The 12,760-nt window shown below is 38.8% G+C and overlaps 1 protein-coding gene across 24 annotated transcripts in view; it reads right to left on the bottom strand.

Annotated features, from left to right (window-relative positions):
• ADGRL2 (adhesion G protein-coupled receptor L2) overlaps nt 1-12,760 on the bottom strand; it is a 386,257-nt gene that overhangs the window by 347,919 nt on the left and 25,578 nt on the right. The window contains exon 1 of one of the 24 annotated variants that reach the window (XM_033066957.2): nt 5,486-5,507. The exons of the other annotated variants lie outside the window; for them this stretch is intronic. The gene's annotated coding sequence lies outside the window, so the exon portion shown is untranslated. Of the gene's footprint in view, nt 1-5,485; nt 5,508-12,760 lie in introns of those variants that run through there. 24 annotated transcript variants of the gene reach the window in all.

The following is a 12,760-nucleotide window of genomic DNA, read 5'->3' as shown; positions in this document are numbered from 1 at the left end:
GTTCCATTATACATAATATAGGCTTTTTATGGTAGGTTACCTAAGGACTGTGGAATAACACAGATGAATAGGGTATTAGAAGCTAGCAGGATCTCAAATCTAAAATGGATTATGGTAGGGCTGAATGTTTGTGGTTCCCAGGCTATTGGCTGTAGTACAATCCAGAAATTAATTGAGCCAGTACTAGCTGTGCTGTGGCATAACCTTTTTTTTTTTTTTTTCCAAGAAAATACCACCTGAAACTCAGTTTGAATTTAAACAAATTTAAATTTGTACCCATTTGAGATCTTGTTACAAAGACAGAAAACAAGTCAGAAAGAAATATGTAATCTTGGAAGTGTTACAGTTCAGATAATATTGACCATGAAGTGAGATAGTTCTTCATACAATTTAATGGAGTAACAGTTCAAAGACCCACGTTTGAAAGGATAAAATTAGGCAATTCTTCATAGCCATAATTACTGTACTGAATCTCAGTTAAATCAGCTTCTTCACCAGGTATGCAACTGTCCCCTTTCTCTCTGTCAAGCCCTCCCTGCTCCCTTCAATTAAAAAAGAAAAAGAAAGCCAACACAGAAATATTCCTCTGTATCTAAATTCCCAAATCCTGCAGCTTTAGAAGACCTTCGTTTCATCCTTCTTTGTATTACAAACTCAAAGGCAGAACTAATAAAAAGAAATCAAACAAGATGATGCTATCTGTTTCCCACTGGACTTAGAAGTACTTCAACTCAACCACAGACCCACATCACATTTCTGGGCAAGGCATCTCAAATAACAGACTCCTCTAGGGAGGACAGAGTAAGTCTTCTGTTGCAAATTTACCTCCTGCTTTATTTAATGCAGACTGCTAAACCCAAATATGCCCCTTTTTGGAATGTGGGATTAGTTCTGAAATGCCACTCTAATACAGATAATTCTTTCTTGCCTCCTTGAGGGTTTATGTGCCAGGCTAGATGCTTGGTTAGCATTCAGCTGGTCTTCTGGCACTTGTGAGTGGAAGCTGGTGAAAGTAGATGAGACTGGGTTGCAGAAGAACCCTAGGGGGAAAAAGGTATTATTGAATGACATGTGAAAACTCAATTAAATTTATGCCAAATCATTGTCAGCATATGAAAAGAAAACCCGAAGCCAAATGCACAAACTCTAGTTCTCTAGAACTATCAAACTTCTGTGCTAGCTACGTCTGCTTTCCATACACTATGAATCCTCAGTTCTCCTACTCCAAGAGAAACCAGACAGTACCAATCTAGAGATAATGACTGAAGTCAGCATGCAAATAATTTGCTGATAAACTGATCAGGCCACATGGCTTAGATTTTATCATCATCACTCAAGCAACTAGGTAGAAACATTAAGATCTACTACCTAATAGCAATATTGATGTCTGCCAAATAAGGACTGCTACTTTATCCAGATATTGAGAGATACTGCTCTAATTTGGGTGTTGAAATATTCATAATATGTTGGTGTACCTTCGGATTGACTTTCTGGCAAGAACTGAGATTTTTTTTCCATTAAAACAAAATCATTTTGCTATAATAATTTGAATACATAATGCTGTCCTGACACTCACATGCTATTTAGAAATGAAACAGTATTAAAATATTGCATGCATTTTTCCAGTATCCATGCACAGATCCTTAGAGCTAGCAGTTATTTACAAAACCAAAAGAACATCACATTAATTACTACTGGAAGCTACCTGTTTTCCTACTAATAACTGCACCAAATATAATATTATGTTGTACTAGGAAATATTTGATAGAAATATACTTTCTCTAGAGTTATAAAGCGGCTATTAAGTTATTTTATTAAAAAGAAGCCCTGAAAGTTAGAAAGAAAGTAAAATATTCTGATACTTATGTGCTTTTAAAAAGTCTGGACAAGTAATCCTTGACTGATTTTTTGAAAAAAAAATCTTTTGATTTGTACTTTCAGTTCCACTATACAAATATTATTTTCCAATAATTAAAGGCACTATGGAAAGATATTTCCAAATGTTGTAGCTACTTATATTATGTGCACAGATCCAAGTTCTAATTCACATCTGAAATGAAATCTTGCCTTAACTGCTCTTGTATGAAGAAAAATTAACTACTCTGATTGCAGCTTTTATGCATCTAAACCAACCAAGAGAATAACTACACGACATTACTTTGTCTATAGGACAGAGCACATTTAAACTCCTTCTGCAAGAATACCAAGATCTAACCAAAGTCCTGTCTCCCTAAGCCCAGATTTTTGAACTGGTTGCACATGTGGAAACGCAAAGAAGTCAGACCATATACCATCTATTGCTCCTCTAAAAATCAGCAAAGCCTTTGAGAAAGTTGACCTTAATCTTTTATGGTCTCTCATTCTGAAGTCAATAAATGGTAACACTTGTACTTCTACTGCAAACACTGAAGCACCTATAAATCATGATAAGAAGCATCATTTTACTGTAATCATGTAACAACTGACAAGAAAATCTCATTAATATTTTGATGTTGTCATTGCCATTTCAGATCCTTGTTAAAACAGATGGCAAAGTTCTGTTCTAAATAAGCAAATTTTTTCTAAAGCTTTAGGTACTGGATGCACAACCCCAGCTCTTGCTGCAGGTGATGCTCCCCACGCCTTGCACCCATCCCAGGCTGGGGCAGCCTCCAGAAGGAGCAGGGTGGCAGCACTGGGGACTCTTCCCAAGGGCACTCCCAAACGGCAAGGGCAGCAGGATGTGGCTTGAGGACCTGTGGAATGCCTGGAGATCTGAGAACTAGCACATGGTTTCTGTCACTGGAATGTATGATGAAAAACCAAAAAAAAAAAAATACATAAAATGAAGCGCTTCACTGAAACCCAGGATTGTTTCCACCCTCAAGAATGGTTTTAAGGAAAATTTCTGTTTTGGTTTAGTTAAAATCTGGTTTTAGCCATTTAAATGGAACAGTCTTTGAAGGTCTTAATCTCATTTATAATAATTTAAGACTATTTAGACACTGAAAAAACCTTTGCATATCATAAAAAGCCATGCTGATTCATTCTGTAAATTTCACAGGCAGTGCCAGATAAACACTTTATTTCTAAAATATGCTGTAGTAAATGTTTTCATGTAATAGAGTCTTTAGTAGATGGAGTCATATGAACAATTGCATGATAATTTCCTATTCCAGTCCTTCTTAGCACCTCCATTTCAGCTGGAAGTGTGGGCTGTGTTTGGGTTTTCCCCCAGCCCTTGCATTTCTATTTTATTGTTTACCTCCTTAGTGCCAGAATTAGTTCTGTAGCATGAATAATACAACATGACAATTGTTGATTTAATACTAAAGGAGTGACTTCACTTTTAAAAACATAAAAAAGAAAACAGTTTTAAGATAGACCAAGAAAGAAAAAACATAGTTAATAAAACCAAAATATGATTTTAATATCATCAAAGGCATCTGTAAAATAGCTAGTGTAATTTAAAAAGACTTTTGAAAGACTTGTGTCACAACATTGCTGAAGTGATCAATTTTAAACAGATTTACATGTAAAGTATAGACCAACTTTCTCAAAGAAAGTGTTTTTCTCTTTTTAAAGGAAAATAAAACCCTGCATTATCTAACAAGACTTGAACAAAGAGGTCACTATCAAAAGTTACAGAAACATTCCATTTTTGTAGGAAATTGATAGCAGTGACTTCAGTCTACTTAGCGTGCAACAGCACTTGAAGGAACAGTTATACTATGAAAGTCTGTGTCACAGATAATGCAGATGAAAATACTACTCAGACAAGATTGAGGTATTTTTCCTTAAAGATGATTTTTTTTTCTTTTTTAAACAGCATGGCAATGGAAGACTAATCAAATGGCTTAAGCTCTAACAAACAGTACTTCCTCCTGTCCCATAACTTCTGCTAATGTGCCAAAGAACAATTTCTATCACACCAGTTACCCAAAAAAATCCCCCCAAAAATCCCCCAAAACTTCACTTAATGTCATATATTCTAGAGACCAGTTAAATATATGGAAATATTATTAACTAAGATACTTTATTGTTTCTGGCAGGAATGTACAAGTGGTGTATGAACCACTTCATTTAACATAGAATAAAGGAAGTTAGGTATTTCTTCTTTAAGCAGGTCAAAGTATAGATACTACTGAGAATAACTTTTTGGTAACATTTGGTGTTCAGAAGATGTTGCATGACACCCACATTTTGAGGAAACCATCCAGGAAGTCTGAACAACCTTCTAGTCACCAGTATTGTAACAGCAATGGTCAGAGTAATAATGGAACTGGAAAAACTTAAAATGCATTACTCCAGCATGAAGCCTGGTCCAATCCTTCCTGCAAGATATAGCCTCTACACTTGAATTACACACATTTAAGTGATGCTTTATTTACTGTATTTTTCTTCCATGCACTTTGTCTGACAGCTCCCTTCTCACTCCAGTTTCCACCCTTTATTGGAAATAAAAATCAATTTAGCCTGCCTATGCCCTTCTCTTAGAGAAAAACAAACATTCACACACACATCCCTTCTTTCCTGACCGTCTTCTTCCCTACTTCATATCCAAATAAAAAAAAATCCAACTCAGGCACATGGCTTTTCACATGAACTGGCACTTTAGAATAAGCTCCCGCACAGAGGAAAACTGCTTTCAGGGTTAGAACAATAGTTTCAGTACAGTGATGGATATACTCTACCAGACAGAAGACACATTTGAATGCTTTGCAGAAAAAAATTGTTCAGTCCCAAATGGATACAAGATTCAAGTAACAGAACAATTTGCTACTCTCAAGAACTGCTGCATTTGACATGGGAGATGGCACATTTCGCTTTTCTTCCCTCTGTGACCTTTATGTAAGGTGTATAAGCACTGTAAAAAGATTTAGTTGAATGCATTAATGCTTTCTTTCAAAGATTGCCATAATCTCTTTTATTTACTTTTTAAAATAAAAAAAAAATCCTGTGGCAAGCAATCAGGTAGTAAATTACTGTCTGAAAGTAGATAGTGAAATAAATACTATTGTTGCTTTGGAACACCTGGTATCTTAACTGAGATCCTTTTGCTTTTGTAAATCCTCAGTTCAACATCTCGTTCTGCAAAGAATGAATGTTAGCCACAAACTTTTAAATAATTATTCCACATTGTGGATTCTTACATTCCCAAAAGTAGGTAGTGCAATTGTAGTAATTTCACGATTATAAGCCGCACCTGATTATAAGCTGCACTTCGGGTTCGGACTAAAATTTTAGTCAAAATTGTGCAGCTTATAATTATGAAATCAGTCTCAAAATGTATGTACAACATTTATTTTTAAAACAAATCTGTATTAATTCTCATGGAGGTAGGAAAAAAAATATGTGAGAGGCTCATAAGCTACTTCCTATTGTAGGTGAGAACCAAATCTGTGCCACTACAGCTCTTCCCATACAGCAGTGTTGACAGTACCAGCTGTTATTGCAATAACTACTGCTGCAATAAAGCCATTTCTTCAAATTAAAGGATGCTTACATTGCAGAATGATCCTTTTCTCTTGTACACGAGCAACAGGAAACCTCCAGTGAAACAGATCCAGCCTGGCAAAGGTTTTGCTGAGTATTGAAATGACTCCCTTAAAGCTCTAGGTTTACGGTCCACTGTCCAAGTACAGCAGACCACTGATTGTGAAAGAAGTTTCTAAAAAAATTAAAGAAAAAATTATTATTAAATAAAATTAAATACTGGTCTTATTAAATTTTAATTCCTATTCAAAATAATACTGTGACACTTATGAGAAAATCATATTGCAAGTCTTATAAAAAGTCTTGCACCTCTGTCATCTTGGAGCACATCACATAGAAATTAAAAACATCTTAAACAGTAAAAAAGCTGTAAAATGTGAACAACTTAAGGTATACGATTTCTATATAGCTGCAAACACGGAACTGCACAATACTTTTGAGCATATGTGTTTCCATGACTTCAGGGCTCCAGCATTCACATTTAATGCTCCAAGTACATTCACATGACTCTTGAAGCGATTTCGTTTTCACTGTCCCTGTGCATGTGGTTCCTGGAGCAGAGCAGAAGCTGCACGGCATTGCCAAGCCCCTCCTCAGTACTCAGAGGTGAGACACCCTTTGGGCAACCAGAGGCTCTCCAGCAAGCTGCTGGCAAGAGAGCTCAAAGACAGGTAGGAACCTGTGTTCTGCCAACTTTACCCTTTGCCTGCTAAAAACCAAGAGTGAGACTTGTTACAGACTCTCAGAGGTTTTCTCCAATACTGAAGTCCTTTATCACATCCCAAACTAAGTGGTGCTGACTGGAAGAGACTGTGAGATTGAGTAGCTGAGACAGTTTCCACACAAGGGTAGGAGCAAATAACAGCACAGACTACTCCTGTTTTAAATGGTGGGAGCACAAAGTAACTGCAGTACTTCTGCAGGCTGGACCAAATCTGGGCCCGGATTTGTCAGGGTAATTATTAGCAGCTTGGTGTTACCTTCTGCTGTAATCATGCTTGCAATGTATTGGGAACTTCTGGCTCCATTTATAAACATGCACTGTGTGTTTTTACAAGATGTATTGCTGGGCTAACAGACTGAGTGGCTTTTCATTGACATTTTGGTGTTATTTACTCATTTTTCCTTGATGATGCAAGGCATAGTTCTATCATTTGGTATTTTATGAAAATTATATGCAGTGCATTTTTTCTTTACACACAACTATTAACTCAACAGTGCTAGTGGCAGGAAAATCTTTGTGCCAAACACTATTGACTATAGCGTTCTTTACGCATTGCCAAGCAGAAAAAAAAATTAAAAAGTGCATTTCAAGCTTAAGTACCAAAAAAGGACAGCTTTGAGGCCAAATACACTGACAATCAAACCATGACACCACATCAACTCAAGCATCACTGAATTTTAACCAGAAATTTATGAGTACACGTGTATCTAGTCAGATGTCTGAAAAGAATTTTTTTAAAGCTATTAAAAATACAGTTTGAAACAACAGCAAAATATTTTGCCACAAACTTGGACAGAAAATGCAACATTTTGTTACATTAAACAAGAATAAACACAGCAATACAAGACAAGAATAGACCACAGACCAGATCTCCAGGAATGGATTTTTCTGTGGTGTGGGTACAGGGAGAAATACCTGTCTTTAATCACAGCCCTAGTTACCTAGTCCTGTATTTCTTCTGAAGAGATAATTACATTGTTATCCAGTGATGTTACATAATAACAAGGTAATAAATTTATTACCATTTACTGCACTCAAACAGAGATTCTCTGTGGCCTTTAAATTTATGTTCATCTAGCAAGTGTTACGGTATGGGAAATCAGAAAGTGTAGTCTGGCCTTCCACTTCACTGTGAGCTTTACAGCTGAGGTTTCCTAAGGGGATTTTGTATCAAAATCATGTCCTGTCCATGTACCACACCTGCAGACAAGCCAGGAGGTGGTGAGATGGAGAGAGAACAAAAGTCATCACAAAAATGTTTTATCATTGGTCCTTATATATAAGGCAGTACTCGCCTTTACTCCCCCGCAGCTCACAAACTCCACATTCTCAGCAGAGGAATTAACTGCTTTGGCATTCCAACTGTCAGTGTCTCCAGAGAAAAGCAGCAATTTTTTTCAGCAGTCCCAAGGCAATATAGATTTGAACACCCTTCTTGAGTCACTCTGAAGTATCTGTATGTTGTTTTGTAAAATTGAGGCCTTTCCTGAATAAAAATACCCTAGAGGTGTTGAACATAAGCTATCCTACAGGCTTTATAAATATTAATTTACTCAGCCATATAAACTGCCTGAAAGAATTTTTAATCGCCCTGAAACAGCACAAACCAGGCAGAATCCAGGTGCTCTGAGAACTTCTGGCTCAGTATTCTTGCCAGAGTCACATATCATGGCTAAATGTGAGTCACAAAGGGGACTGCAGTGCCCTTTTCAGTCAAAAGAGAAAGAAACAAGGGAATGAGCAAACAAACAAGGAACCAAACAAGGAATGGTTGAAACAGACCTCATGGTCGCTATCAGTCTGCCCAAGAATATCATCCCATCTTGGCTTACTTCCCTGGGAATATTGCTTGTTTTCAGGTCTTGGTTTGGGTTTGTTTTGGTTTCTTAAAAATTTTTTATAATGGCACAGGTCAGACTTGCTGACCTCAATTCTTTATGTGCCTAGTGTTTGAAATTGTTTAGATGCTTTGAAAAGAATACAGTCCACCAGCCAGAGACACTAAATACACAGACCTAGCAGATAGCTGCGTCACACATTGGGCCATAATGCACCCCAAACATTGGGATTGTATCTACATAGTTTAGTCTCCTTTCTTTCACCAGTGCAAAATCCACTCTGGGTTATTTATTCCACCGTAATTCTGTTTCTCTAGAGAAACCCAAGCTGCAGTCACTCATCTTCAGACTATGTATGACCACGGAAAACAAATTAAGTTGGGAGTTATTTACACCCCTATAGGCTACATATTGCAATGTATTCCAACAGCTGAATATTCTGCCACTGGGTTTTATATTGGTTGCATTCATATGCAACTTCTCAATCTCAACTTTATGAAGCTGGTGATGTTCTGCTGCTTCTTTTTTTAATAGGCCACTAAATAATAAAATTAGTTCCCCAAAATATTTCAGTATTTCCAAAGCTACTCAAAATCCATCACAACCATACAAATGCTCTGCTGAAAACTTTACTCTTATTATTTGTTTAGAGTGTTAACACATGCCATAAAGAGAATACTGTGTTCAGATGAAATTAGTGATGCAAGAATTCCACTCATTCCTGGGAGGTTTGCACAATCAGATGACATATTGCAGTACCACACAAAGGGAAACTGCACAACAGAAATGTGTTAAATGCTGCTGCTGGGCTCTCTTCTCTCCTTAATAACAAAAGTCTTGAGCGCCTCGAAGGGCAATTGTAACCCATAGGAAAGATGTGTGCTAATTATCTGTCAATCTTCTCTTTTTTAAGTTACCATTATTACATTTCCATCTTAAATAAAGACGGCCAAACTTTTTGCAAACTGTTATCTATCTGCTCACTTTTTTCCCCTCAGATTTCCAAAAATTATTATTTTCTTTGGTTAATTTTTTTTTTTTTTGTTCCTTCCAAGGGGAGAGCGAGCCCCAGCACAGAGCAGCACCTTCAGCATGAGGCAGGGTGCCGGGGAAATGCCAGCCTCGGGCAGGCCCTCTGGAAAGAGGGAAAACTGAGACCTGAGGAAAGGGGGAACACAGCTGGCTTTGGAGCAGTGAGTGGCTGAGGAAGGGAAACGAAATCTAATGAAAGCAAGCCCCTAAATTTGAATTTCAGTAAGGAAAAGAATCTGTGGGGGGAAAAAAAAGTGCTGTCCTTTACACAAATTAGTTCTGTCACAGGACAAGAATGATGCAGACAAAGCCTGTTGCAGAGCCACCTTCAGTACCTCCTCAGTACCTTTAGGAGACGGTTTTGGACATGAAAAACATCAAGTTTGCTCTTAAACCAGGATATTCCCAAGCAGGGGAAGCCGCCCTCACTCCCTCCCACGGCAGCCTGCGGCCCCAGCGCACAGCCGCCATTTCCCAGCCTCGAGTCTCTTCAGCCCGCGCTCCTTCAAACGCTTCCCCAGCCCCGGGCTCGGGCATTACACCCAAAGGAACAGGAGCAAACTGCACGGCACAAACTCACTCATTGCCATGGAAACAGCCCGGCGCCAGGCCCAGGCACGGGGACACCATTCCTTGTGCCGTGCCTTCGTGGCACACAGCCTGCACCCCACGCAGCCGGCCCGGCTCCTCCTCGGCACCCGGACCCTGCCCGCTGCCAGCGCCTCCTCAGCTTCGAGGCTCGGGAAGGACGAGGCATTTTCCAGCCCAATCTCTCCTAAAATGCTTTCTGTGGCTGCCTCTGGCAGATGCTGTTTATAATATGCCTCTTCCCTAAAGTCATAATCTTACCTTAAAGCCTCTTGCTCTCCCTGACAAATTTATACTAAACTGGATTGTGGTTAATACAGCTCAGGTTCTCTGTGTTGTTTTGCTTTATTGTCTCTAGGGTTGGTTTATCCTTCATATTTGCCTCTTCTAATGCAGCCACATAGAGAAAGACATCAACATTTCTTTTGCAGTAATCTCCCAAATCTCTTTCCTTCGTCTCTTTCCGTCTTCAGCATGCTGCACGTTTTTGTCATTTAATAGGTTAGATTTATATTTTTTTCTGCTTAGGCTCACTGATCCTAGACTTCATATTTTACATCTAAACTTCGTTTTCATTTACTGGCCCAGACATTTAGGAGATGCCTGTACCTCTGAAGCAGGTTAGGTTGCTCCTCATTACATAAGGCTGCTTGCTAGTAAAATGTCAAACATTAAAATTGTCGTTTTTACTGCTTTGGAAAGTGTACCTAGATGCATTTTTCTGCATTTATGTAGTTTACTGATAGGGAAGATGTGTGCTGATGTGTCTTCACAAACAATTTGATGGGTAAGGTATGGGGCTGAAATGGGTCTTGGTGTCTCTGCTGACTTTGGGCAGCAGGTTTGTTAGAGCCCAGACAGACAGGTGGGTCTGCATACGCCTGAGCTGCAGATCTTTAGGGTAAAATGACAGCTTCACGGGGTGATATCTGGCATAACCTGTGTTTTAGTAAGGGGGTGATACAGAAACATCTGGTACCTGAAGAGGTGAGGGGAGGCATGAGCAGAGCCAGCTCCACCAGCCTGTGCTTAAAGCTTTGCTTGATGGAAGTTAGCTGTCATTTACCACTCGATTACACCTGATTCATGGAAGTCAGTCAGCACGAGTCTGTGTGTGCTAGAAAAATGTAGACTTACATTTTGGTTAACATGCAAACAAACAATAACACCAAAGCTGGGCATGCTAACAGACACAAGACGTCGAGATTGACAGCTTGAATAAGTTTCAGACTCACACTGATACTTTGCTTTCACTCAAAACTCTGCTTGCAAACTGCTCTTTAGAGTGGAATCTCAATCAAATTTTTCACTGCTAGATTTGACAGACCCTCTGACTGTGGTCTCTACCAGCTCTACTAAGGGTTTGCCAGCTACTGCCAGTAATGGTGATAAACTTAAAAGCTGGTGCCGCTTGCTCAGTGATCCATCAACGAATTATGAAAGTACTTAATCTGATATACAGTAAATCCATAGTAAAAAAACCCTGCTAACATCAGTGAGCCTCCCTACAGTGAATAAAGATAAGCATGTGTAGGAGTCAGGTAAAATCCACCATACCTTAGTATGTTCCAAAGACAGACAACCAGCTATGTGATAACTCATAGGGCTACAGCAATAGTTTGCATCCAAATATTTTGAATCCTGAAATAATATCCATCTTGGCTTTAAATGTGTGTAGTAAAAAGACAGATAAATTTAACATAGTACTTCTGGACTTAAGTAGGCTTTAAGGAGTGCAGTGGGTGTTAGCTCCTGCACTGTTTCTGAGGCGAGAACAAGACTCTTCTGTTGCTTTAACTCTTGGTTTTCACACTGAGAGTTGGTAACCAAAAGGCTGGGGAGGCAGCTGGTTCTTTTGTCTCTGCAGGTAATTTTATGGAGCAGGGGGGAGAGTGCTGGCTTTGCCCAGCCGCTGTGGTTCTGCGGGGAAGGCTGGATTCTTGTGGGGCAAAAGGAGTTCTTCTCACCTTCTTCTTCTCCCAGTTCCTCCTCCTGTTGTTGTACTTTTTTCTTGCTCTATTACATATCTCTGAAATACTTCAGCAGTTTATATAGTATCACAGGACTCTTTAATTAGTAGTATTGTGAAGAGTTGAAATGGTCATCATGTATCCAGGCCTGAAAGAATGCAAATCAAAATCCCTTTTCTTATCTTCTTTATTTTCTTTCAAGAATTGTGAATCTATGGGCCTGCATTAAAAATAATACTTATTACAGCACAAAATTAAAAGATTCCAAACAATTATAGTAGGACTATCCCATGCTTTTATCTGTAAACACTTCTTTTTCTCACCTACTGAATGTGAATGGCCATCTCAGCAGATGACAAAAAATATCTCTAGCACAAGGTCCAAGTTTAGGGCTGAGGGTCTGTCCCTCTGCAAATTCAGAGTTTCCCATCTACCTCTGTATTCCTACAAAAAAGTCAAACTGCCTAAATGAGCTGAGCTGCTGAAATGAAAACAAGGGATAAAGACTTGGTCTCTAGATCATCATGTTGCCATTCTGAAGGTCATTTATGGATTTTGGCAGACAAAATACACGGGGAAAAAGCTTAATTGAGGATTGAAGTCTGATGGAGTGTTTTCATTTGGCTCTTTGTGATTCAAAGAGCTTTCCATACTTGTTCCCTTTTTTCTTTGAAGTGTCAACCCAGTTCAAAATGGGCTCTGGGACTTCAAGGGGCTTACAACCTGATGTGACAAGTTCCACATATAATTAAAAAGATATATTGACATGTGCAATCTCTGCTGTGTGTGAAAATAGAGATTTAAGAGTAAATAACAAAATGTGTTTAGTGTTGTAGGGGATTCTCTCTTTCCATCAGCTGCTTGGGAGATTGAAAAGGACTGTGAAAAGCAAGGAAAGAAAGCAAGACAAACAAATGTTTCACAGTGCTCAAAGTCACAAGCAACTATGCTGATGCCATGTTGAAAGTATTTCAGCCCGAAAAACTCCCCCTGCCTTATTCTCCCAGCTGCATTTTCTCTTGTGAAGGAGAAGTTTACTCTGCAAGTTATCAGAAAAGCAAACAAACAAAGAAGTTTACACAAAAATCAAGGGGAATGGAATGATAGGACAATGACAGAAAACAACAAAAGCA

The sequence above is a fragment of the Catharus ustulatus genome, chromosome 9 (genome assembly GCF_009819885.2).
Source record: "Catharus ustulatus isolate bCatUst1 chromosome 9, bCatUst1.pri.v2, whole genome shotgun sequence".
Classification (NCBI taxonomy): Eukaryota; Metazoa; Chordata; class Aves; order Passeriformes; family Turdidae; genus Catharus; species Catharus ustulatus.
This window is presented reverse-complemented; position numbering and strand designations above follow the sequence as displayed.